We start from the raw sequence: 24,118 nt of genomic DNA on the forward strand, positions 1-24,118 counted from the left end.
TATGAATACAATGGATGAAAATTAACCTTACTACAGAGTCCTTCATAGAATTATCCAATTGGAGTACAGAACAGGGTACAAGCCTGTCCTATTTAAGTATGATTGGGTGAAGGTGACATATCATGATGTTTCTTTTGATGTCGAAGCGAATTTAAGATTAGTAAATTTGTCCAGTCTTTACAGTTCAGACAAAGTGGGTGACGAGCCGTTCATTCTTGTGGAGCATGCCACGCAAGTTTTCTACTCCAGAGATCCAAAAAATCCTGAATGGCATATGGTATTGGAGGTTCCAAAAAAGATTTTTATCGAAGAAGAGACGTGTTATCTATCAAAATGATTTAAGGATGTAACCGACGTCGATGCAGGACCTAATCTCACCTCATTAGCAATTGTTGATGAGTTGATATTCAATGAACCTGAAGACATCAATGTTGTAGTCGAGAAAATAAAGAAAAGAAAGCGACCAAGGAGAATCTCTTGAATTGTTTATATTTTCTAAGCATGTAACAAAATGATATTTATTAGAGGAAATCCAATCATGGTATGGATAATGTAGTGAATTGTTTGTACTTTATCTGTTATCTAAATTATTGTATTAATCATTAGTGTTTTTATTTTATTTTATTTTATTCTATTTTAAACAGGCACATGGATTCACAACCAGAGGCATTGGGTGTGCACTTGACCAAGACTACAGATGCAAGCAAGACCAAAGGTAATATGATAGATCCCCTTAATTAGATATGTAAATTTCAATTTTCTTATATATTGGCGGTAATCAACGATGTGTATATATAACTGTTATTCTTTTTATATTGTTATGTCAGCTTCGTCTTCTTCGTCTAGAAAGAGAGGTCCTACTAGGAGTGTTTTTTTACATGAGCAACCTGATAGGAAAAAAGTCCTAAAGACGAATGAATTCGGGCAACCGAATGTGGATTTTCCTAAACAAAAGCACTTTGCATCGAATATCGGTATCCTCACCCGTAATCATATCCCGATCATATACCAGGACTTTCGCCAGCTGCCTCATGTACACATTCAAATGATCATAGAGTCATTGTCACGGGCTTATGAGTTTGAGGGTTAAAGTTGGGATGCGAGTCTTACATACGTAACAAAACGCATTAAGAAAATATGGCGGAATTACAAGAAAAGGTTGACTGGAAAATATATTAAAGACAAGGATCTTACAGTTGTGAGAGATAGTCCTGCCCCCCCAGGTATCCCTATGGAGGATTGGTTGGTCTTCGTGAATCAACATAGCATTGAGGAATTCAAGAGAGCAAGCGAAAGGAATAAAGTCAATCGGTCCAAGCTAAAAGGACTTGCGTGTCTTGGGAGGAACAGTATGGCCGTTATTCGCCATCAGATGGTATGCATTATTTATTTATAAATATAGGTATTATAGTTTAATATTGAATTTACTTTTGAATTATCACTCATCTAACTCCATTAATATGTAATGTGCCAAAGGCGAAGGAGAGGAATCTTACCTCTGATGCCGAGATAGGTAGATGTGATGTTTACTTAAGAGCCCATACAAGCAAGGACAAAGTTGTCCAGTATCCTGACCGTGTTTTAAGTACATCCTCTTCTACCACTAACCAGTACCTTTATGAGATGCCAATGTATAACTTTGAATTATTTTACATCCATTTGTATTTTGTCGTAGGAAAAATTAGATGAGCTTTATTCTACCAATCCTTAATCTAAGATTACCAGCGTTGACGATGCCCTTACACAGGTAATAATAAAATTTAAAAATGACAGTGAGATTCATGGTAATTATGAATTTTCTAATAACTTGATTTGTAATATTTTACAGTTGGTTGGTTCTGACAGTAGAGGGCGAATGCGGGGTCTAGGTTGCTCAATAACCAAGACAGGACTGAAGATGTCAACCCCTACCTATTCAAAGGTAGAGAATTTGATAAAAGAAAGAGATAGCCTAGTGCAGGAGATATTTGATATAAAGAAATTATTGGCCAAGATGGAGGCCTGGATGGAGATGCAGCAACACGCATAATCTACTCAAAACCTCTCATCACCAACAATTGCTAAATCTGCTCAGGCATCATCGGTATGCAAGTGTAAATTTTCTACTGTATTGAACTTACAATTATTTTATAAATGATAACAATACTAATGCCATTTTATATGTGTACTGGATGTTATATATATCGGTAAGAGATGCGACTTGCTTGGTTGGGGAAATCGTGATGTAGTTGCTTGTGGTCAAGTACACGAAGTTAATCCAAATGCAGTTGTCCATTGCGAACCATTGGAGGAGGGAGCTTTTATTATTACCCCGACTGAGATTATACATCCTGACACTTGTTTGTGGAAGAAGATGGGTTCGCATCTACACTTGGAGAGGCTGGTCCGAGATAACTTGTGCAATGGGGGAAGGAATCTTTGAGATTTTGATAATTTGAACAAATTTGGTACTCTATAATTGAACTTAGTGTGGATGCTTTTTTTCGTTACTTTATATGATGTTTCGCTTGTTTTTTGGGTTAATTTTGAACTAATTTGGCACTTTAGTTACTTTATATTGATGAACTCAGAACTTTGTTTGGTTTTTAGTTACTTTTTATTGATGTTTCGCTTATTTTTTTTGGTTACTCTATATGTTTTTTGGTTTGGTTTTTATAATTTTGAATGAATTTTATACTCTATATTTAAACATATTAGACTCTATTTGGTTGTCACAAACCAAATGGAGCCAAAACCCCTTTTTAACTCCGCCAATGCAACTCCTTGCATTGTCGGTCCCAAGCTCGGGTAAAGGAGGAGGGAGAATGGGCATCGAGGTGAGTTGTGTACTTTTCCTTCATTATCTGAGAGGGATTTTTAAAATGCTTGATGGTTAATTTTAATAGTTTTCTGGCTTCTTCTACTATTATTTGAGGACCTCAGATGCAGAGAATGCTATCAATGACTTGACTGGTAAGGCATCTGGGGTTTGCAAATTTTGGGTTTGTCAGAATGCTTGTACATGGTATTTTTCTTTGATTTTACTATGCTCCTGTCAGGTAAATGGCTCGGAAATAGACAAATAAGATGCAATTGGGCTGCTAAAGGAGCTAGCTTTGCTGAGGAAAAACCCCAAAGTGAAAACGAAAATCAAAACATGGTGGTCCTGACAAATGGTAGTTCAAGTAGTATGGGTACGGTATCCTCCATCTTCTCCTTTCTATTGAAAGTTAGGGCCATTATTTCAATGCCAATGACAAACCAGACTCCCATTTCCTTTCTATGTTTGTTAATGGAATAGACCATTTGGTGGACTAACCAAACCGTCAATTCCACTAGTATCGATTTGACTCTGTACTGAATGATGTTTAAAATGATGGAATTCTTGTTCATCATTCATGTATGGGGTTTTTGTTCTAGAGATCATTGCTTTTATGCATTTGATGATTACATAGAACTTCTCTTATTTTCCTTCTTCCTTTCATAAAGGTTCCAGCCACGTTTGGAGGCCATGCTGCGAGCTGAAACTAACCTCAAACTGGGCCGTGTAGAGAGCTGCAACAGACCTTTAAATGGGCTTCTATCCAAGCTATAAACAGGCCTCAACCTTAGGCTGAAACCAGGCCTTCTTCAGGCCACACAAGGGAGCTGAAAAACACCCTTCAGCCAGGCCCAAATCTAAGTCGAAATACCTCCCAGATAAGCCGTAAAGATGCTAAAAATCAGCCCTCAGTCGGACCTTCTACTGGCCATGAAATGCACAGAGATATGGGCTGAGTGTAGACTAGTTGAGAAAGTGTTTTGAGCCAGAAATAAGGCCTTCCATCAGACCACGCAGAGGGCTGAGAAACGCATTTCAGATGCCTCGCAATCAGGCCGGACATGGCTCACGGTCAGGCCCTGAAACCTGGATCCAAACAGCCTCCATCTAGGTCGTGCTGCGTGCTAAAAACAAGCTCCAGATGGGTTCGATTTGAGATGAAATCAGGCCCCGACAGGGCCTTGATCTGCACTAGAATCTGGCCTCAAATAGGCCCTTAGTACCAACCTTACAGCTAGGCTTTTTATGGGCAGCAAATCAGTCCAGGCCAGACCTCAATTGGGCCTTCCATCTGGGCTGAAACCAACAAAAAAAATCAGGCAATGGACCTGTGTCCAGCCCCTGCACTATACATTACAAATTGTATGTTTGATATTTCCTTATATTTCATGGTAAACAATTTTGAGCAGTTCTGCATTAATTTCACAAATGAGAAGCTGCAACAGCATTTTAACCAGGTTAGCTTACTCCATAACAAGTTGTTGCCTCTATCTTGGAAACCTCTAATATCTTGATTTTTTCTTGGGTTGTGTACTGACAGCATATCTTTAAAATGGAATAGGAAGAGTACACAAAAGAGGAAATCAATTGGAGCTACATAGAGTTTGTTGATTCATAAATAAATCAGCTGGTATGTACATTGCTCACTTGTGCGATACTACCCAAACTGCACATCTATTTTGCTGTTGATTTATAGGTTTGATCTGGAACTGCAGATATTTTCATGGGATGTGTCTCGCATTTGAGCATCAATGTAGGCAAAAGCAATCCCAATAAAAACAAGACTGATTCAATTCCATCTTCAATAAACAACAAGGTGCATTCTTGCACACGCTTCTTATTGTAATTGGTGCATTCTTGCACATGCTTATTTTAAAATTTCGATGCATTCAATTGTGAAAGGATTTATGACTTTGAAAACGAAAGAGAGAGGCTCATTATGGAGAAGGATGCAGTCATTCAAGAGCATACTTCCCTGGAAAATCAATGAAATAGTATGATTCAACACCTAATTGATGTTTGGTTTTGCATTCAAGAGCACACACTTCTTTGTTTTCTTTTCCATGATAATGAAATAGTATGATTCAACACCTAATTGATGTTTGGTTTTGCATTTTTTTAAAAAGAAGAAGGTTAATGGACATGCATCTCAGTTAATCTGATTGATTGCTTTCAGCCTTGAGAAGAGGGTCAACAAAAAAGTTATGGCAATGTTCGAGAAAGCTGAAGATGAATACAATGACTTATTATCCAAGAAAAACATCATTGAGGTATATTGTTGTATTTCTCAGCCTGTAAAGGATCTCATCTTTTTTTTTTAATTGAATTTGTTTATGTCTGAAGTTGTTTGTTTACTATATTCTTCTCTTGCTTAGAATGATAAGTCAAAAATCAAGAAGGTGATTGAAGAGCTTGATGAAAAGAAGGAAACACTAAAAGTTACTTGGGTTAAAGTGAACAAGTGAGTCAACACTTCTCTGCTCTCATGTGTAACGACCTTGGAATTTTTGTGCTAATCTTTCCTTAAGTAGTTGTTTTGGGGTAATTAGCGCTTTACTCGATTGCTTGTGAATTTCGCATCAATCACTTTAAATTGTATCTGCATGGCTCTAAACGTGTAGATTAGTGAGCGCTACGTTACTCTGAAATCTGGGATCCATCGCTAAATCCAGTTGTTCTAGGGATTTTTTGGAAGATCTGGATTGGACCTGGACCGCGCGTCGAAAGTCCGATGGCGATGATCTTAGGCTGTTGCGGTCACCGAGTTGGGCTTGACCATCTCCTCGAAAATCAAGTCCATGTGATGTTCTGGGTCGATTTGTTTGAGCTCGGAGTGAAGAGTGTGAGAACGGTTGGAATTTAATAAGCTTTTATGAAATCTGAGTCGTGTCGCTTGCGCTACAATTTTAAGCTATCTGACCGTTGGATTCTGACCCAATTTCACCCTCTGATCAGGATAGTTGGCCCAGGCATATCCTAGTGCTTGTGGACTTGATCGAGTTTCTGTGACCATTGTTTTGAGTGTGGTCCGCCACGGCTGATCTGAAGAGCCGGTCGGTATGAAAACTCAGCTTGACCTAGATCCATGGTCAAGGAGCTTAAGTCCGACCTTTCGTGGTTATAGGCCCACCAGAAGTGCTTCGTTGGATCGAGAAAGGCTTACTTTGGTTATAACCTAAGTATACCTTGACCCTAGGGTTATTTTCATCAAGAATAGGCCTATTTATAGTCCTTAAACCCTAGCCCTCTTTTCCATACGAATTTTCTCTAACCCTAGCTTGGAAAGAGAGTGGAAAAGAGAGAGAAAGTGAGAGAGATAAGTTGGTGAATCATCTTGGATTCTTCCTTGTTCTTCTTCGTCTTTGAACTTTTACTTTGAATCGTTCTTCTGACGGTTCTGAGTTCTTTTGGGGTAAGTTAATCTAACCCTAACCTGTGTTAGAGCTTAAATTAGTCTTGGTGTTGTTGTATCTCATTTCTATCTTTATTTTAGGGTATTCTATCGCCGTTGATGAAGACAACTCGTCTAAATCAGTTCGGTGTTCTTTCCTTGCTTAAGGTGCGGACTTTAAGTGTATAGGTTATGGTTTTCAAGGCTTTCAATCCCAGTTAGTGATTTATTCTTGTTATGGATGAGATTTCACATGCCAAATGATGCGTTTACATTGCTTTCCTGATATGCATGTGCTATATTGAGATTTGTGTATTCTATGTGTATTTATAAAGTACCGTATACGTATAAAATATGCACTTATGTTTGCCATGATTATTTGTCATGTATGTATACTAGATGCATGTATGATAACTCCTTGGTAAAAGGAATTGTCTAAGTGTATGTATTTCAACATACGTCATGTATGTTGTTCCATGTATGCTAAGTGTTTGTAGAAATGCATGAATGATCTAAAGTGTAACTTATTACACTAAATGCGGGCGTTGAGAAGTGATTCTCAACACTCCTATTCATGCGCATGATTTCCTTTATGCAAGTTACATTCCATGTTATTTAAATTCAAGCATTTCATATGCTTACATTTATGTTAAGTTGATATTCTTCAGATGCATATGTACCATGATTTAAGTTGTTGTTCCATTATTGTTTTACATTTCATATGAATATCTGTTGTAGTATAAGGTGTTTGGGACTATGCCTTAGTCCAGGAAATCGGTAATTGACCCTATGTTCGTGGTTGAGATTGCTTTCGCCACGTAGGACGTATTAGACGAACCTGAGCCGTATTAGAGTTGTCGGCAGTGGTTTGGCCACGCGGAGTGTTTGCGCACTCTATGTCATTCAATTCAACGTGCGCTCGTGCTAGTCGAGTTCGTCAAGTAACCCGATTGTCCGATATATGTTCACCATGTATGGACGCTACTGCTTGAATCTAGGGTACCGAACTTACCAGTGAAATCCTATTAACTATGGTACTTGATCCGCTAAGACTCATGAGTCGGACATGGTGGTATGGGACACCGTGGTCAAGCTGTCGGCCTACGCTGGGGTGACGAGCCTCCCCGTAGTGACCAGTGAGCAACTAAACTCGTGAGCCGATTATGGTGGTATGGGACACTATATTCGTGCTGTCGGCCTACATTGATTGGTGACGAGCCCTTTGTAGTGACCTCGAGCATACCTGGATACCGCAAGGAGGTGACGAGCCGATCTGTGGTAGTAAGGGCATGAAAGGCGTGCATTGATTGGTGACGAGCCCTTTGCTACGACCTCAAACATATGATCGTATGAGATGTCTAGGATTGACGACCCTAGTATGGATCACTGTTTGGATGGTGATATGAGGAAGGTATCTTAGCTTCCCAATCCTGCTGTATGAAATGGACTAATAACAACTTGGTAATCATATCCATGCACCGCATTTGCATGTGCTTTGTAGATGTGGCGCACTTTGAGGCGATGTCATGCGTAACGTAAGATGAAGACGCTGAGGGTGTACGCGTGAGGGCACGCATCATATTGCATTCATCCTTGCATTAACAAGAGTACTTAGGATTTATTTAATTGTCTTGCTTTATCATTACTGTTTGATTGAACTGATAACATGTTAACCAGTGCCTTATTGTTCCACTGAGTTGATCACTCACTCCCACGTTTCTAGGGCGGTGTTAAACACCCACCAGACTCTGTCTTAGGCTCTGATGTTGCAGATGTGGATGCGACTTCTGAGGCAGAGCGGGAGCTGGATGATGATGAGGCTGCCTTCTCCTATATGCAGTTTTCAGACGGGTTCTAGCGAGCCTCGGTCTGATGTGCGGGATCATGGGATTATTTTTGGGAACTTAAATGATGTAACTTGATACTTATAATTTTGTTAAATAACACTTTCATACGATCTGGCTTGTATATGTAATTCAGGGGTTTACACTTGTACACATATTTTACTATAAGTCTTCCGCTTGCTTTATTCACTTATCCCTGAATCATATCTGTGTTTTGGCTTAATCTATTCCATGTTTTATGCACTAATACAGTCAACATACATCCTTCATTAAATATGTTGCATAAGTGATGTTTTGGAACTCGGGAGCTGAGTTATGCTCGACCCCCGAATTTCAGGGCGTTACAAGTTGGTATCAGAGCATGATCTGGATTAAACCGGACCTGGGTTATGGTCACACACCGCACGTTGTCGCCACTTTAGTGTATTTGGGTGCGGGTCTATCATCGCTTTGTGTTTGTGCTCCGTAGCTTCTATCGGCGAAAGTTTCTTGAAAACCTTCGCCGAGATCGAGTCTGTACTCTTACCTGATCACACACAGCAACCCGAAACCTTTCCCAGACCCTCTATTAATGAGTTTAGACGGTCTATCTTTCCTTTTTCATCTTTAAACCTTCCAGAAATCGCTATTTGAATCAGATTTCTGTCAGAATGACCCGATAGGCGTCAAACTACGCAAGGGGCCAATCGGGGCATTTTCTGTGGGACCCAGGGGGGACCACATGTTTTGGACCATGGGGGACCAGGAGGGCCTCGCCAAAATGGCGAGGCATCGCCGATATGTCCAGAGACCGGCGATGCCATCGCCGGTTCGGCGAGGGATCGCCGGTCAGCGGGCTTGGCGGGCCGGGCCGCAGCGGGCCGACGCATCTCAGGCCTAGTGTGGCCCACCCCTCTACGGTTTTACCTTAAAACCCATTCCTTTTACCTATTTCCTTCACAAAACCCACTCCCAAGCTCTCCCTTTCTTCAAAATCCTCTCCAAACCCTCTCAAATCTCTCTCAAATCTTCTTCTTCCTCCCATTTTCGTGCAAACCCATCACCCCATCTCCAAATCTTCCTGCCCATTGCTGATTTCTCTTTCTTTCCTTCTCATTTGAGCCCTTGCATTCCCTATTTGGCTAATAGTTGTGTGGAAGCTTCACCATCTTCCTATTTCTCTCTTTCTCTCATTTCTCATGGCCCTCTTTGAGATTGTGACGGCCATCTTTTCCATTTCTTCCCTTCTTTCCTTGATGGGGAAGAAGAGAGCGCCCGTGGATGAAGCCGGGCCGAGCAGCCCAACCCGTGCACGGAGGCCGAGAGGTGCCGCCGCGAGCACGTCCGCCACTCGTGAATTCCAGACGAAGCGGGACCTTGATCCTCGAGCTCCCGTTAGTAGGACCTTGTTGGCGGAGTTGTCACATGGAGCCTATGAAAGTCGTAGAGTCCTTTTTGAGGCTCATGTTGATTCACGGCTCTTTGGTGAGTTCATGTTGTTGGAGTGCCTGGAAGGGGCTGGTTGGGGTCCCTTGTTCGAAGGCGAGTATCGCTTGAATGCTAGCACTGTTCGAGCCTTTTATGCCAACATTCTGGATCCTTCGCTGGAGCCTCTGTAGTGCAAGATTCCTTGTGGTAGCGGTCAAGTGGGTATTGTCAATGTTGCTTTGATATCCCGACTCCTGAAGGTGTCACTTGGTGAAGTGCATGCTAGCAAGAAGAATGTGGACAGTGTGCGCGAGAGGGATCGTCGCACCCGATCCTTGTATGGTCGTCTGGTCGAATGGCAGCCGAATAGGAGTCTTCTGGCTTCCTTCATGACGGACGACTTCCGTTTGCTTCACCACATCTTTACGTTCAATGTATATCCAAGGTGGAGCAATCGCAGCGAGTGTACGCGCCTGATGGTGGATTTCCTATATCAGGTGGGGCAGGAAGCGAAGTTGTGTGTGCTGACGTACGTCCTGCGCCAGATTATTCTCATCGCTCGTTCGAGTAGAAGGACCGAGTCGCTTCCCTTTGGCCGCCTCATTTGCAAGATTGCACATGAGTTTGGCTATAGGCTTGGAGCTGAGAAGCCGGTTCCTGTTCGTCATATCAATCTGAGGACTCTTAAGCTGATGGAGGTTGGTTCTGGTCGGCTTGCCTCAGAGGGTGAGGCTGAGTCTGAGAGCGGTGATGAAGAGAGTTATGCTGAAGGTGGTGCGGAGTCTGAGGAAGAAACAGAGCAAGACGAGGAAGAGATTGAGGCACAGGATTCGAGTGATAGCTCTCCTCCTGTGGCGCCAGAGCAGGGCGCAGAGCAGACTGCCAGAGATGCCCGTCTTACACGGCTTGAAGAAGGGCAGGCTGTTTTACGCCAGGATATGGTTGATCTTCGAGCCCTTGTTAAACATAAGTTTAAGAAGGTGTCTCGGACGCTGAAGTCTATCCTATGTTGCTTGCAGGATAAGGGTGCTCCGCCTCCATCTCCTGATTTCGACGAGTAGCTGTCGTCGTGGCCATTTTTGCTTTGTTTGGTGTTTTCCTTCTGTGTGTAGCCGTTGTTGGCTTGTAGTTGGAGTGTTGTAGTTGTTGTAGTTGTTTGTGGTTGTTGTAGTTGCTATGGTTGTTTGAAGTGTTAGATGTTGTTGTTCTTATGCTTTCCTAGTCGTGATTCATGTATTGCTGCACTACTTGTATTGCGCCGATTTTGATTAATGGAATGCATGTTGTTTGCCTTTGGAGTTGTGCTGTGTTGTTGTGTGGATGGATTATGTGACTTAGAATCTGACAGGTTGCATCCTCTGTTGAATGTAGGGATGCCTCCTAAGGGTTCGAAGACTTCGGCCCGTCTCTCTTTGGTTGAGTTGCTTGCTGGGGTTCCTCCCTTGAGCGATAGCCAGACGGATCCACAGGCAGGCCCGTCTCATACCGGTGTTGGGCCGACACCTATGGCTCCTCCAGTCACGCCCTCGGTTCCTGAGCCGAGCCGTGCACCTTCAGCTGCTCCACCGTCTGATAGGTTTGAGCAGATGATGTTGTTGATGCAGTAGCAGCAGATTTAGCAGCAGCAGCAGCAGCAGTAGCAACAACAGGAGTTCCTCTCTTCCATGGCTGGCATCTTTGCTCAGTCAGTGGGGGCGACTCCACCTGTTTCACCTATGCCTCCATCTGGGAGCGCCAGTGCCAGCGGCACTTTCGAGCGATTTCAGCGCTTGCGACCTCCTACATTTACGGGTTCTCATAGACCCGAGGAGGCCGACTATTGGATTGACTGCATCTCTAAGATACTGAGACCGCTGCACTGCTCTGAGGTTGAGTAGGTTGAGCTTGCCTCCTTCATGTTTGAGAAGGAGGCCAGTCTGTGGTGGGACAGTGTTCTTCGCACTGTCGAGGAGGATTTTGTGTGGTCGTGGCAGGCGTTTGAGGCACGCTTCCACGAGAAGTATTTCCCGGTTACGTACCGACATGAGAAGGAGAGTGAGTTCCTTCGCCTCCGCCAGGGAGGGTTGTCGGTTACGGAGTATGAGAACCGGTTTACTGAGTTGGGGCGGTATGTTCCTTTGATCCTGGGTGATCAGCCGATGAGGATGCGGCATTTTTCTGAGGGACTGAGACCTGAGATCCGATCGAAGATTTGCTGTGCTAGCATTTCTTCTTATGCGGAGCTGGTGAGCATGTCCTTGCGAGCAGAGCAGGACGGAGATAGAGCGTCCCGCATGCGAGCACCGATGGTTCCTAGGCCGCGACCGGACTTTCAGGGTGCACCTTTCCTTGGCAAGAGGCCGCGAGTTGATTCTCCTCCGAGGCGTTCAGCGCCGCCCGCTCAGCAGATGAGAGCTGATCTTAGATGTTCTTATTGTGGGAAGGTGGGGCACTTGGACCGTTTCTGCTTTTCCCGTATGCGAGCAGGTGGTTTTACTCCACCGCAGAGGGTTAGCCGTCCGATGCCTCAGGTTATTTCTCCTCCTCCTCTTCGATCAGCGCCAGCTCATCCATCCTTCAGACCTGCAGTTCCTGGTTTCAGGCCACCTCAGCGGCCCATGGTTCCTCCGCCGAATCGTCAGCAGCAGGCTCGTGTTCATGCGCTTTCAGCTGAAGCGCCTATGTCTGACTTAGTGCCGAGGTCCTTTGAGGTGACAGCGCATATTGAAGGTATTCCCGTTTCTGTGTTAGTGGATACAGGGTCCACTACTTCTCTTATATCTTATGCGGCAGTTAGGCGTTTGGGTTTGAGATCTGTTCCTATGCAAGGAGTGACGCTTACTACCGCTACGGGGATTTCCTCTGCTTTGGGCAAGCGTTGTATGGATTGTTTGGTCGATCTGGGAAGTGGATCGATCCGTGTTGATTTGCTAGTCGCACCGCTTTATCACTACGATGTTATTATGGGTATGGATTGGCTCACGAGGATGCGAGCTGAGATTGATTGTGAAGCTAGATCAGTGACGATCCATGGACCTGAGGGCGAGACTGTTACTTTCCCAGTTCAGGTCAGTTACCCTCTTCGTATTGATTTTTATTCTTCTCTGTTGGAGAGTTCGGCCGAATCGGCGTTGGTTAGTACGCCGGTAGTTCAGGAGTTTGAAGATGTGTTTGAGTCGATTCCTGGATTACCTCCTCAGCGTGAGATTGATTTTGCTATCGATCTTATGCCTGGTGCGGCGCCCATTTCTTTACCCACCTATCGTATGCCTCCGAGTGAAATGGAGGAGTTGAGGAAGCAGATAGATGGTTTGTTGGATTTGGGTTTTATTCGGCCTAGTGTGTCTCCTTGGGGAGCACCTGTTTTGTTTGTGAAGAAGAAGGATGGTTCCTTGCGATTGTGTATTGATTATCGCAGGTTGAATTTGGTAACTGTGAAGAATAAGTACCCTTTGCCCAGGATTGATGATCTGTTTGATCAGTTGAAGGGGGCACGGTACTTTTCGAAGGTTGATCTGCAGTCAGGGTATCATCAGTTGCGCGTCAAGGATGGAGACGTGCAGAAGACCGCTTTTAGGACCAGCTTCGGTCATTATGAGTTCCTTGTGATGTCGTTCGGTCTGACGAACGCACCGGCCGTGTTCATGGATCTGATGAACAGGGTGTTTCGGCCATTCCTGTTTCGATTCGTCATTGTCTTTATCGATGACATCTTGATTTATTCGGCGAGCCGGGCAGAGCACGAGGAGCACTTAAGAGCGGTTTTGGATACTCTTAGGGAGCATCAGCTTTTCGCATAGTTCAAGAAGTGTGATTTCTGGAAAGAGGAAGTCAAGTTCCTGGGACATGTGGTGTCCAAGGAAGGAATAGCCGTCGACCTTGCCAAGGTAGCTGCAGTGCAGGACTGGAAGCAGCCTGGTTCAGTTACTGAGGTGAGGAGTTTTCTGGGTCTTGCAGGCTATTATCGACGCTTTATTCAGGACTTCTCGAAGATTGCCAGACCGTTGTCGCAGCTGACACGGAAGGATTTGAAGTTTGCTTGGAGTGAGCAGGCGGAGTTAGCTTTTCAGGAGCTGAAGGACAAGTTGACGTCCGCCCCTGTGCTAGTATTGCCAGAGCAAGGGGTTAAGTATATTATATATACTGACGCCTCTCGCGTTGGCCTGGGTTGTGTCCTTATGCAGAAGGACAGGGTGATTGCTTATGCTTCGCGTCAGTTGAGGAAACACGAAGAGAATTACCCTACGCACGACCTGGAATTGGCAGCTGTCATCTTCACATTAAAGCTTTGGAGACATTACCTCTATGGTGAGGAGTTCGAGCTCTTTTGCGACCACAAGAGCCTTAAGTATATTTTCACGCAGCGTGATTTGAATATGAGGCAGCGCCGATGGATGGAAACATTGAAGGACTTCAAGTTCGATGTTTCTTACCATCCGGGCAAGGCGAACCTTGTGGCAGATGCGTTGAGTCGCAAGAAGGCTATTGAGTTTGCGGCTCCGCTGATGATAGCAGAGTGGGATATGTTGGAGTTCGTGCGCGATTTTGAGCAGAAGCTTACGGTGGTTGAGCCGTATGAGGTTATCGCACACATTCGTGTACAGCCCGTTATCGACGAGAGGATCGTTGCAGCTCAGGCAGATGATGAGCTTTTGGTGAAGATGAGGCAGCGGGTTGGTACAGATGAGAACTCCGATTGGAGTGTTAGTTCTGATGGGGGCCTACGTTTTCGTGGCCGGTTATGTGTTCCTGACATCCCTGACTTGAGACGTGAGGTTCTCGAGTTAGCCCATAGTTCTAAACTTGCGATGCATCCAGGTAGCACGAAGATGTATCAGGATATGAAGAGGTCTTATTGGTGGGACAATATGAAGGTCCAGATTGCTGAATTTGTTTCTCGTTGTCTCACGTGCCAGCAGGTCAAGGCAGAGCATCGCCAACCACCTGGGTTGTTGCAGCCCATGCCCATAGCTGAATGGAAGTGGGATTTCATCTCTATGGATTTTATTTCTGGGTTGCCGAGGATAAGAAAGGGATTTGACTCTATTTGGGTGATCGTCGATCGATTAACGAAGTCGGCGCATTTCTTACCGATTAGAGTCACTTACTCTGCAGACGAGTTGGCTAGGTTGTATATCAAGGAGGTAGTGCGTCTGCATGGAGTTTCCCTGGAGATCGTGTCTGATAGAGACACGAGTAATACATCTAACTTCTGAACTCGTATCCAGGAAGCAATGGGTGTGAAACAGAAGTTCAGCACCGCGTTTCATCCGCAAACAGATGGGCAGACGGAGCGCGTGAATCAAGTCCTGGAAGATATGTTGCGAGCTTGTGTTTAGGATTTCAAAGACAGTTGGGATGATTGTCTTCAGTATGCAGAGTTTGTGTATAATAATAGTTTCCAGGCGAGTATCGGTATGGCTCCCTATGAGGCATTGTATGGTCGCCCGTGCAGAGCGCCACATTGTTGGGCAGAGATTGGTGAGCGTAGTTTGCTTGGCCCAGAGTTGGTGCAGGTGACTTCAGAGAAGGTTGACATCATTCGACATCGACTTCTGACAGCGCAGAGTAGGCAGAAGAGTTATGCTGATACGAGGCGTCGACCGCTTGAGTTTGTAGTGGGAGACCATGTGTTTCTGAAGGTCTCTCCTATGAAGGGAGTTCTGCGGTTCGGTAAGAAGGGGAAGCTGACGCCGAGATTTATTGGTCCATTTCAAGTTCTGGATCGAGTGGGAGCGGTAGCATACCGCCTTGCTTTGCCCACACCTCTTGCGGGCGTGCATAACGTATTTCATGTTTCTATGCTGAAGAAGTACGTTCTTGATCCTTCGATATTATCAGTTGGGAGCAAGTGCAGTTGAGTGAGGATGCCACTTATGTACTGCGACCGACGCGTATTCTCGACAGGAAGGAGCAGGTATTGCGTAGCAAGGTTATCCCTCTTGTGAAGGTGCTATGGACGCATCATGGTGTGGAAGAGGCTACTTGGGAATCTAAAGCTGAGGTCAGAAAGACCTACCCTCTGATCCTTGAGGATTATATGAAGGTATGAATTTCGAGGACAAAATTTTCTTTAAGGGGGGTAGATTGTAACGACCTTGAAATTTTTGTGCTAATCTTTCCTTAAGTAGTTATTTTTGGGGTAATTAGCGCTATACTCGATCGCTTGTGAAATTCGCATCAATCACTTTAAATTGTATTTGCATGGCTCTAAACGTGTAGATTAGTTAGCGCTACGTTACTCTGAAATCTGGGATCCATCGCTAAATCCAGTTGTTCTGGGGAATTTTTGGAAGATCTGGATCGGACCTGGACCGCGCGTCGAAAGTCCGATAGCGATGATCTTAGGCTGTTGCGGTCACCGAGTTGGGCTTGACCATCTCCTCGAAAATCAAGTCCATGTGATGTTCTGGGTCGATTTGTTTGAGCTCGGAGTGAAGAGTGTGAGAACGGTTGGGATTTAATAAGCTTTTATGAAATCTGAGTCATGTCGCTTGCGCGACGATTTTAAGCTATCTGACCATTGGATTCTGACCCAATTTCACCCTCTGATCAGGATAGGTGGCCCAGGCATATCCTAGTGCTTGTGGACCTGATCGAGATTCCGTAACCGTTGAATTGAGTGTGGTCCGCCACGGCTGATCTGTCCGGTCGGTACGAAAACTCAGCCTGACCTAGATCCATGGTCAATGAGCTTAAGTCCGACCTTTCGTGGTTATAGGCCCACCAGAAGTGCTTCGTTGGATCGAGAGAGGCTTACTTTGGTTATAACCTAAGTATACCTTGTCCCTACGGTTATTTTCATCAATAGTAGGCCTATTTATAGTCCTTAAACCCTAGCTCTCTTTTCCATACGAATTTTCTCTAACCCTAGCTTGGAAAGAGAGTGGAAAAGAGAGAGAAAGTGAGAGAGATAAGTTGGTGAATCATCTTGGATTCTTCCTTGTTCTTCTTCATCTTTGAACCTTCACTTTGAATCGTTCTTCTGACGGTTCTGAGTTCTTTTGGGGTAAGTTAACCTAACCCTAACCTGTGTTAGAGCTTAGATTAGTCTTGGTGTTGTTGTATCTCATTTCTATCTTTATTTTAGGGTATTCTATCGCCGTTGACGAAGACAACTCGTCTAAATCAGTTCGGTGTTCTTTCCTTGCTTAAGGTGCGGACTTTAAGTGTATAGGTTATGGTTTTCAAGGCTTTCAATGCCAGTTAGTGATTTATTCTTGTTATGGATGAGATTTCACATGCCAAATGTTGTGTTTACATTGCTTTCCTGATATGCATGTGTTATATTGAGATGTGTGTATTCTATGTGTATTTATAAAGTACCGTATACGTATAAAATATACACTTGTGTTTGCCATGATTATTTGTCATGTATGTATGCTAGATGCATGTATGACAACTCCTTGGTAAAAGGAATTGTCTAAATGCATGTATTTCAACATACGTCATGTATGTTGTTCCATGTATGCTAAGTGTTTGTAGAAATGCATGAATGATCAAAGTGTAACTTATTACACTAATTGTGGGCGTTGAGAAGTGATTCTCAATACTCCTATTGATGCGCATGATTTCCTTTATGCAGTTACATTCTAAGTTATTTAAATTCAAGCATTGCATATGCTTACATTTATATTAAGTTGAGATTCTTCAGATGCGTATGTACCATGATTTGAGTTGATGTTCCATTACTGTTTTACATTCCATATGATTATCTGTAGTAGTGTAAGGTGTTGGGACTATGCCTTAGTCTAGGAAATCGGTAATTGATCCTATGTTCATGGTTGAGGCTGCTTTCGCCACGTAGGACGTATTAGATGAACCCGAGTCGTATTAGGGTTGTCGGCGGTGGTTCGGCCACGCGGAGTGTTTGCGCACTCCATGTCGCTCAACTCAACGTGCGCTCGTGCTAGTCGAGTTCGTCAAGTAACCCGATTGTCCGATGTATATTTACCATGTATGGACGCTATTGCTTGAATCTAGGGTACCGAACTTACTAGTGAAATCCTATTAACTATGGTACTTGATCCGCTAAGACTCATGAGCCGGACATGGTGGTATGGGACACCGTGGTCGAGCTGTCGGCCTACGCTGGGGTGACGAGCCTCCCCGTAGTGACCAGTGAGCAATCAAACTCGTGAGCCGATTATGGTGGTATGGGACATTATATTCGTGCTGTTGGCCTACATTGATTGGTGACGAGCCCTTTGTAGTGACCTCGAGCATACCTGGATACCGTAAGGGTGACGAAAGGCGTGCATTGATTGGTGACGAGCCCTTTGCTACGACCTCAAACATATGATCGTATGAGATGTCTAGGATTGACGACCCTAGTATGGATCACTGTTTGGATGGTGATATGAGGAAGGTATCTTAGCTTCCCAATCCTGCTGTGTGAAATGGACTAATAACAACTTGGTAATCATATCCATGCACCGCATTTGCATGTGCTTTGTAGATGTGGCGCACTTTGAGGCGATGTCATGCGTAACGTAAGATGAAGACGCTGAGGGTGTACGCGTGAGGGCACGCATCATATTGCATTCATCCTTGCATTAACAAGAGTACTTAGGATTTATTTAATTGTCCTGCTTTATCATTACTGTTTGATTGAACTGATAACATGTTAACCAGTGCCTTATTGTTCCACTGAGTTGATCACTCACTCCCACGTTTCTGGGGCGGTGTTAAACACCCACCGGACTACTGTCTTAGGCTCGATGTTGCGAGATGTGGATGCGACTTAGAGCGGGAGCTGGATGATGACGAGGCTGCCTTCTCCTATATGCAGTTTTCAGACGGGTTCTAGAGAGCCTCGGTCTGATGTGCGGGATCATGGGATTATTTTTTGGGAACTGAAATGATGTAACTTGATACTTATAATTTTGTTAAATAACACTTTCATACGATCTGGCTTGTATATGTAATTCAGGGGTTTACACTTGTACACATATTTTACTATAAGTCTTCCGCTTGCTTTATTCACTTATCCCTGAATCATATCTGTGTTTTGGCTTAATCTATTCCATGTTTTATGCACTAATACGGTCAACATACATCATTCATTAAATATGTTGCATAAGTGATGTTTTGGAACTCGGGAGCTGAGTTATGCTCGACCCCGAATTTCGGGCGTTACATTATAGTATCAACTAGTTCCTTGGATCACTGGATCGAGGCAATTCAATGTATCCAACGTGTTTATGTTGCTCGAAATTAATGGGCGGACTCGGATGTGCGTCGATTATTGGATGAGCGTCAAGGTAGAAGGAGATATTATAACCATGATGAAGTGTCCATTTCCTATGGACAACATTGGAGAGGGGCCATTTGGATAGGACATGTTTATGTTTATTCGAAATCTGATAGCGGATGTGGGATGTGCTTGGAGCTATCGGATGTTGAGCGAGTCCACGAAGATGGGACAGTAATGACCATGATGAAGGTGATACTCATTTCCTATGGAAGGACATTGGAAATGAGTTAGTGCCATTGGAGTAGGCCATGTTTATATCCGTATTTGCAGGGGACCACACCCTTAAGTTACAAACTAAACCTATTCTCAAATCCAAAACCTATAACTACAACCTAAACCTATAAAATATAACCTAAACCTTTAACCTAAACTCAATTCCTAAACTTTAACCTATAACCTAACCTAAACCTATACTTATAACCTAAACCTATTCTCGAATCCCAAAACCTATAACCTCCTTAACCTAAACCTATAACCTATAACTTTCTTGAACCTATAACCTAAACTCAATTCCCCAAACCTTAACCTATAACCTAATCCTAAACTTAAACCTAAACATCCCTAAACCTAAGCCTAAACCAAAACCTATAACAAAAACCTTAACCTTCACTTATAACCTAAACCTATAACCTAAAACCGAAACCTAAACCTATAACCTAAATGTATTCTCAAATCCATAAACCTAAACCTACACCTAATCTTAATCTCAACTCCTTAACCAAAACCTAAACTTGAAAACACAAACTAAACCCGATCTCAAACCCGAACCCGATTTCCTAAACCTAAACCTTAACCTATTCTCAATTCCCTGAAGCTTTAACCTATAACCTATAACCTATAACCTATAACCTATAACCTAAACCTAAACCTTAACCTTAACCTAAACCAAAACCTATAACCTTAATCTAAACTAAAACCTATAAACTAAACCTTAACCTATAACCTAACCTTAACCTAAACCTAAAACCTAAACCTAAACCTATAACCTATAACCTGAACCTAAACCTAAAACCTAAATGTATTCTCAAATCCCAAAACCTAAACCTACACCTAATCCTAATCTCAACTCCCTAACCTAAACTTAAACCTAAACTTGAAAACCCAAACTAAACCCGATCCCAAACCTGAACCCGATTTCCTAAACCTAAACCTTAACCTATTCTCAATTCCCTAAAGCTAAAACCTATAACCTAAACCTAAAACCTAAACCTAAACCTAAAACATAGATGTATTCTCAAATCCTTAAACTTAAACCTACACCTAATCCTAAGCTCAACTCCTTAACCTAAACCTACACTTCAAAACCCAAACTCAACCCGATCATAAACCCGAACCCGATTTCTTAAACCTAAACCTTAACCTATTCTCAAATCCCTAAAGCTTTAACCTATAACCTAAACCTTAACCAATAACCTATATCCTAAACTAAAACCTATAACCTATAACCTAACCTTAACCTAAACCTAAAACCTAAACCTAAACCTATAACCTAAAACCTAAACCTAAACCAAAAACCTAAATGTATTCTCAAATCCCAAAACCTGAACTTACACCTAATCCTAATCTCAACTCCCTAACCTAAACCTAAACCTAAACTTGAAAACCCAAACCTAAACCCGATCCCGAACCCAAACCCGATTTCCTAAACCTAAACCTTAACCTATTCTCAATTCCTTAAAGCTATAACATATAACCTATAACATATAACTTAAACCTTAACCTTAACCTAAACCTATAACCTAAACCTAAACCTATAACCTAAACCTAAACCGAAAACCAAAACCTAAAACCTAAATGTATTCTCAAATCCTTTAACCTAAACCTACACCTAATCCTAATCTCAACTCCTTAACCTAAACCTAAACTTGAAAACCCAAACTAAACTCGATCTCAAACCCGAACCCGATTTCCTAAACCTAAACCTTAACCTCTTCTCAAATCCCTAAAGCATTAACCTATAACATATAACCAAAAACCTACAACCTAAACCTAAACCTAAACCTATAACCTTAACCTAAACTAAACCTTAACCTATAACCTAACCTTAACCTAAACCTAAAACCTAAACCTAAACCTATAACCTAAAACTTAAACCTAAACCTAAAACCTAAATGTATTCTCAAATCCTAAAACCTAAACCTACACCAAATCCTAATCTCAACTCCCTAACCTAAACCTAAACCTACACTTGAAAACCCAAACTAAACCCGATCTCAAACCCGAACCCGATTTCCTAACCCTAAACCTTAACCTATTCTCAACTCCCTAAAGCTTTAACCTATAACCTAAACCTTAACCTATAACCTATAACCTAAATAAAAACCTATAACCTTAACCTATAACCTATAACCTATAACCTATAACCTAACCTTAACCTAAACCTAAAACCTAAACCTAAACCTATAACCTAAAACCTAAATGTATTCTCAAATCCCAAAACCAAAACCTACACCTAATCCTAATCTCAACTCCCTAATCTAAACCTAAACCTAAACTTGAAAACCCAAACCTAAACCTGATCCCAAACCCGAACCCGATTTCCTAAACCTAAACCTTAACCTATTCTCAATTCCTTAAAGCTATAACATATAACCTATAACATATAACTTAAACGTAAACCTTAACCTAAACCTAAACCTCTAACCTAAACCCAAACTAAACCCGATCTCAAACCCGAACCCAATTTCCTAAACCTAAACCTTAACCTATTCTCAAATCCCTAAAGCTTTAACCTATAACCTAAACCTAAACCTTAACATAAACCTAAACCTATAACCTTAACCTAAACTAAAACCTATAACCTAAACCTTAACCTATAACCATAACATATAACCCAACCTTAACCTAAACCTATAACCTAAAACCTAAACCTAAACCTAAAACCTAAATGTATTCTCAAATCCCTAAACCTAAACCTACACCTAATCCTAATCTCAACTTCCTAACCTAAACCTAAACCTAAACTTGAAAACCCAATCCTAAACCCGATCCTGAACCCAATTTCCTAAACCTAAACATTAACCTATTCTCAATTCCTTAAAGCTATAACATATAACCTAAACCTAAACCTTAACCTAAACCTATAACCTAAACCTAAACCTAAACCTAAAACCGAAATGTATTCTCAAATCCTTAAACCTAAACCTACACCAAATCCTAATCTCAACTCCTTAACCAAAACCTAAACTGGGAAACCCAAACTAAACCCGATCTCATACCCGAACCTGATTTCCTAAACCTAAACCTTAACCTATTCTCAATTCTCTAAAGCTTTCACCTATAACCTATAACCTATAACCTAAACCTAAACCTTAACCTAAACCTAAACCTATAACCTTAACCTAAACTAAAACCTATAACCTAAACCTTAACCTATAACCTATAACCTATAACCTAACCTTAACCTAAACCTAAAACCTAAACCTAAACCTATAACCTAAAACCTAAACCTAAACCTAAAACCTAAATGTATTCTCAAATCCCAAAACCTAAACCTACACCTAATCCTAATCTCAACTCCCTAACCTAAACCTAAACCTAAACTTGAAAACCCAAACCTAAACCCAATCCCGAACCCGAACCCGATTTCCTAAACCTAAACCTTAACCTATTCTCAATTCCCTAAAGCTATAACATATAACCTAAAACTAAACCTTAACCCAAACCTAAACCTAAACCTAAAACCTAAATGTATTCTCAAATCCTTAAACCTAAACCAACACCTAATCCTAAGCTCAACTCCTTAACCTAAACCTAAACTTGAAAACCCAAACTAAACCCGATCTTAAACCCGAACCCGATTTCCTAAACCTAAACCTTAACCTATTCTCAATTCCCTAAAGCTTTAACCTATAACCTAAACCTAAACCTAAACCTATAACCTTAACCTAAACTAAAACCTATAACCTAAACCTTAACCTATAACCTATCACCTAACCTTAACCTAAACATAAACCTATAACCTATAACCTAAACTTAAACCTAAAACCTAAATGTATTCTCAAATCCCAAAACCTAAACCTACACCTAATCCTAATCTCAACTCCCTAACCTAAACCTAAACCTAAACTTGAAAACCCAAACCTAAACCCGATCCCGAACCCAAACCCGATTTCCTAAACCTAAGCCTTAACCTATTCTCAATTCCCTAAAACTATAACATATAACCTATAACATATAACTTAATCCTAAACCTATAACCTAAACCTAAACATAAACCTAAAACCTAAATGTATTCTCAAATCCTTTAACCTAAACCTACACCTAATCCTAATCTCAACTCCTTAACCTAAATCTACACCTAATCCTAATCTCAACTCCTTAACCTAAACCTAAACTTGAAAACCCAAACTAAACCCGCACTCAAACCTAAACCTTAAGCTATACTCCATTCACTAAAGCTTTAACCTATAACTTATAACCTATAACCTATAACCTAAACCTAAACCTAAACCTTAACCTTAACCTAAACCTAAACCTATAACCTTAACCTAAACTAAAACCTATAAACTAAACCTTAACCTATAACCTAGCTTAGATTTGGGTCTAAACTTCTTTTTGTCATTTGATTTTTGAAAATCAACTCTTTTCTTGCTTTTGAAAATTTTGTAAAATTTTTTAGCTAAAAGAGCCATGTCATCTTCTGAATCAGAATTTTCTTCTGAACTACATTTAGAAGATTTTAGAGCGATAGATTTACCTTTAGGAGCTTTAAAGTTTAACTCGTAGGTTTGTAGAGAACCAACTAGTTCTTCAACCCTCATATTATCCGTATCACGAAGTTCCTGGATTGCGGTTACTTTAGAATTGAACCGTTCAGGAAGTGAGCGTAATATTTTTGCACATACTTTACTTTCTGGGATTTTATCGCCAAGACCCCACATTGAGTTTACAATGTCATTCAATCTAGTGTAAAAGTCCATAAACATCTCATTTTCCTCCATATGAATTTCTTCAAATCTGGTTGTGAGGAGTTGGACTTTAGATTTTTTGACAATTGTAGTACCCTCGTGTGTCATTTCTAATGTATCCCAAGCTTGCTTTGCAGTATCACAGGAAATGATTCTTTTGAACTCATCCGGTGATAGTGCGCAAGTAATTGCATTTAGTGCTTTAGCATTTGCACTACTCTCACTTTTCTGAAGGGTGGTCCATTGGTAATATGGTGTGGTTTTCATAGACTTTGAACCATCAACCCCAGTAACTTCCATGATAGGAGGATTCCATTCAGTCACTGTGGCTTGCCACACATTTTCATCCATTGATTTGAGGAAGATCCTCATTATGGCTTTCCAATAAGCATAGTTGGAGCCATCAAAGGGTGGAGGCCTAGTGACTGAAAGGCTATCAAAATTTGACATCTGAATAGCTTAAATCATTAGCTCAGGAATTAAATCCAAGAATTAAAAGGAGCTATTAGGCTCTGATACCACTTGAAAAGG

The 24,118-nt window shown here is 41.9% G+C and overlaps 1 long non-coding RNA gene across 1 annotated transcript in view; it reads left to right on the plus strand.

Annotated features, from left to right (window-relative positions):
* Positions 1 to 4,902: 4,902 nt before the first annotated feature.
* The window catches only part of LOC131236321 (uncharacterized), a 40,057-nt gene continuing 20,841 nt past the window's right edge, over positions 4,903 to 24,118 (plus strand). The window contains exons 1-2 of the long non-coding RNA XR_009166685.1: positions 4,903 to 5,070; positions 5,176 to 5,261. This is a non-coding gene — a long non-coding RNA (uncharacterized LOC131236321). The remainder of the gene's footprint in view (positions 5,071 to 5,175; positions 5,262 to 24,118) is intronic.

The sequence above is a fragment of the Magnolia sinica genome, unplaced genomic scaffold (assembly GCF_029962835.1).
Source record: "Magnolia sinica isolate HGM2019 unplaced genomic scaffold, MsV1 ctg363, whole genome shotgun sequence".
In the NCBI taxonomy this organism is placed as follows: domain Eukaryota; kingdom Viridiplantae; phylum Streptophyta; class Magnoliopsida; order Magnoliales; family Magnoliaceae; genus Magnolia; species Magnolia sinica.